The sequence below is a fragment of the Pterocles gutturalis genome, unplaced genomic scaffold, assembly GCF_000699245.1.
Source record: "Pterocles gutturalis isolate BGI_N339 unplaced genomic scaffold, ASM69924v1 scaffold17703, whole genome shotgun sequence".
Classification (NCBI taxonomy): domain Eukaryota; kingdom Metazoa; phylum Chordata; class Aves; order Pterocliformes; family Pteroclidae; genus Pterocles; species Pterocles gutturalis.
In genome coordinates, this window is record NW_010123403.1 from 26,545 (window position 1) to 30,443 (window position 3,899).

Sequence of the window (3,899 nt, forward strand, 5' to 3'; positions counted from 1 at the left end):
TGCACTCAAATTGGAACAGCTAAAAAATTCTTTGCATTCAGAATATGGAACTCTTAGGACTGTTCTTAGAAACAAAACAGAAATTAAAACCCAAATCAATGCATAATTTTTGTTTTAATACAGGCATACAATAAGAATTTGTGATTATTGTGCAAGTATACATGACAGCACTTCCTAAGCCCCAAACACCTTTCATTTTGTAGGAGTAGTAGTTTGCCTGTGAACACTGGACCCTCATTCTTTGTGCAAGTTGGTTAAATTCACTGTTTGTGTCCTTTTTTTTTTTTAATAACTTAGTACATGGGATCTGTTTCTTCTGCTGGATATGGGTAAAGATGTCAAGCAAAATGAAGGTGAAGAAAGTTTTATATCCTATGATTTAAATTATTTATATTGTACTAAATATTCAAATATTACACTTCCCATAAAATACCATCTAAGAATACAGTCTTGCAAAACAAAGCATTTAATTTAGCTGTAAATTAAAAAGAACACACTTTAAAAATACAGTGATCTACATCTGAACACTATTGACTTGATCTTGGGGTCTAAGGTGTGGAAAGAGCTCCAATAGCCTTGGATTAAGAACTATTTCCAGGTGTGCCCTACTTTTTTTTGGAAACTGTAGCAATAAATTGGTATACTGAACAATGTAAGAATCATTGTATTTTATGCTCATGTGGTATAAATGAGTATATTAAAAATGTACAATTTGAATCATGCACACTTCATTTGGACATTGAACAATTGTTTTTCTGAACTGTTGGGATTGATGGAGTACATTCAGTGATATCTGCTTTTAAAAATTGTTTCAATAAACTTGTCTGTCAAGGAGCTGTTGCAGTGCAACTTGGTAAGCTTTATTCCTTTGGGAAGGTGGTAAAGGAAAAGATATGTGTGCTGGCTCTTTTTTCTTTCTTTCTTTCTTTCTTTCTTTCTTTCTTTCTTTCTTTCTTTCCAAAGTAATGAAATTAGTCCTGAATGGAGTTTTGGAGTGAATAAAAATGTCTTTACTTTGAAAATGATAGTGGAAAATTTGACAAAATAAAACATGCTCAAGCAGTTCTAAGACCTGTGGTGCTAAGTAAGGTTGGTTGTCCAACCAGATAGTGTTACTATTTGCAAACGAATGTAAACAGCTAATATCACTGCAGGGGTGAAAATGTATTTTATTTTGATATTTTAGACAAGGGAATGCCTTCAACTGAAATTACTGAAAAAGTCACAAAAATTTAGAAGCCTGTCTTCACTTTGAATATCTTAGCATACGTGTGCATTGTGTACTGTCAAATTGGTTCAGAATAACTGAGGAACAACCTCATATGCCGAAGCTTTTCATGGTTTTTTCGACATCCAGAATTTTGACTGACATCTCATACTGAATCCACAAGGTGGCAGATTCAAAGATTTCAACATGAAAATAAGGAAAGTACTTGACCAGAAAGCATCAGAGTTTTGATTTTCAATTGTAAAATATTTCAAACACTGGGGGTAATAAAGCTAGGGAGCGCTGGAAGAGGTTAAAGTCAATGATTCTCTTTTGGTGCTGGGTGCCTCTGTAGGAAATGTTGGCCTGTTCATGCAGGTCAATAGTAATCCATCTGCTCTGAAAGTCCTCTTTAGCCTTGCTCTGCTGTCTACCCGATCTCCCTGGGGTGTGCTGGGCTGGGCTAATAAAACAACAGTAACTGGGTTTCTTTTGCAAATCATGTTTATTCACACTCTCAACTGCCTCTCAGGGAAGAATGCCTGTACTGAGTCATTCCCTGCCTTTCTCCCTGGCAGCCATTCAGGGAGGAGAAAAGCTGTAGGTTTCAAGCCATCACCTATCATCTCAAACTTTGCTTCTGATAGTATATGCAACCACAAAACTTAAATGCACGTCGGTAACCACAGTTTCAGTAGGTGTGCACACCACTAATGGAGCTCCAGACTAGTGGAGCAGCAAAGTTCAAGACATTTATTATGAAAAATACAGGCATTTTGCTCCAGTTTGGATTGTGACTAGGACTTGTAAGGGAGGGATGAAGAGAATATCTTCCTTGTAACCTCATTATAAATATAGCTACAGAGAATCTTTTTTCAAGATAGCCTGTAGTCATTTTCCTAATTAACTGCTGTGGAAGACCAGCTATTGATACTATACTTAGCCCAGCCTCCCTCTGCTAAGATGCCATGTGGCTATGGTGTCTAAGCCTTTGCACACTTAAGGAGTTTCTCCTTCCTGTCCCCACACAATGTGTCATAGTTAGAGAAGAATAACAAGAAGAAACTTCCAGCACTGTCTACTTACGGGTGACACTCTAACTTCTCATTTTGGGCAATGTGGTGCTTTTCCTATGTATAAATTGTTAGAATTATATAGACAAAGACTTTATTTATATAATGTTAGCCAATTTATTTATGAACAAAATAATCACTTTCACTTCTACCACTTCTTCACCTGTATCTCATTTATTGATGCAAATTAAATGCCAGAAGCAAAGCAGTCATAGTTTATGTAATGATCTTTAAATAGTGTTACACAACTGTTGCTTGGTTGAGGTATAATCCAAGGACAACTGCTTTAACATTATTCTCCCACAGTTTACTGGGTGTATCTTACTGTTCATTATCAAAATTAACAAATAAGTACAACACATTAAGAGACTGAAGTCTTAGATGATGATGAAATCCCATGTGAGAAGGTACTAACACATAAAGTGATGTGGCAATCTTGTTTCTGCTCAGAACTCTACAAGGATTCTTGAGAAAACCTGATAACCTCTTCAGCAGTTAGCGTTGTTTAGCAAAGGAAAGATATAGAACATGTAAGAAAAAACTGCATGTAAAATTGCCAGTTATTTAAATTTTTATAAATGGCATAATCTATTACTGAATTATCACAGTTATTATTATTATTTTATTATACAGTTATGTATTACAGGTATTACAGAATTACCTTTACCCTAAAGGTCACCAATAGCGAAGGACAAACCTTGTCTTTACTATAAAGGAAAACAAAATCTGAAATGTGAAATGGAGAAGTTTGAGAAGAATTGTGCAGATACAGGGAGCCATGGGATTCCTCTTTCTCCTCCTTTCAGATACATCTCATTTTCTGCAAAAGTTTGCTAATCAGTGGTTCTGCTTTCAGTTCTCCCTAAGTTACTCTACAAACAGGGCGTTTTTCTAGAAAGAACCCTAAATATATATATGCTAGGGAAAAGGATATGCACCTGCAGTTTTGATGTGGTGTACAGCTTTGGTAGAGTGACTTTGTGATATTTGTCTCAACAGGCTGAGCGTGCTTATGTGTGCTGGTGCTTAAAAATGGTATCCCTGTCATCTTCGGTTTATTAGTTGCCCAGTGAAAATTAATTGTCCTGTGATCAGTGCTCTAAAAGGAAATAATTCTTGTGATCTGACCATTAGGCTTGACCTGTGATTTACAAGCTGTGGTTTACAAGCAAACCATTCCTGCAAGAGTTAGTAGTGGCATGTACAGAAAAGAGAACTCTGAGGAGGCTTCAAAAATGGTTGCAAGGAGGATGGTTGTGGTTTTTTGAGAAACTCGCATGGAACCAACAGGATGGATCCGAGTTGAGCGGTTTTGCCCTGCATGTGGTACTCTGAACATAAAACTTCGGTAGCCATACAATTGTTGGTTGAATTAGTCTGTCTGCACCATGAAATAATACTGGATTTGTTGTCCCAGAGTACTCAATTTCTGTATATAACTAAAACTCTTGCCATAAATATTCATAAAGAAGTGAATGGGGATAAAATAACTGCATGGAGACAAACTTAATAATACAAGGGCCTGCAGTTTAAGGCTCTGCTCCAAACAATGACTCAAGCAAATGGTTTTGTTCAAATACATGAACTGTCCCATTGACTCAATTTACATTACTTTTGTG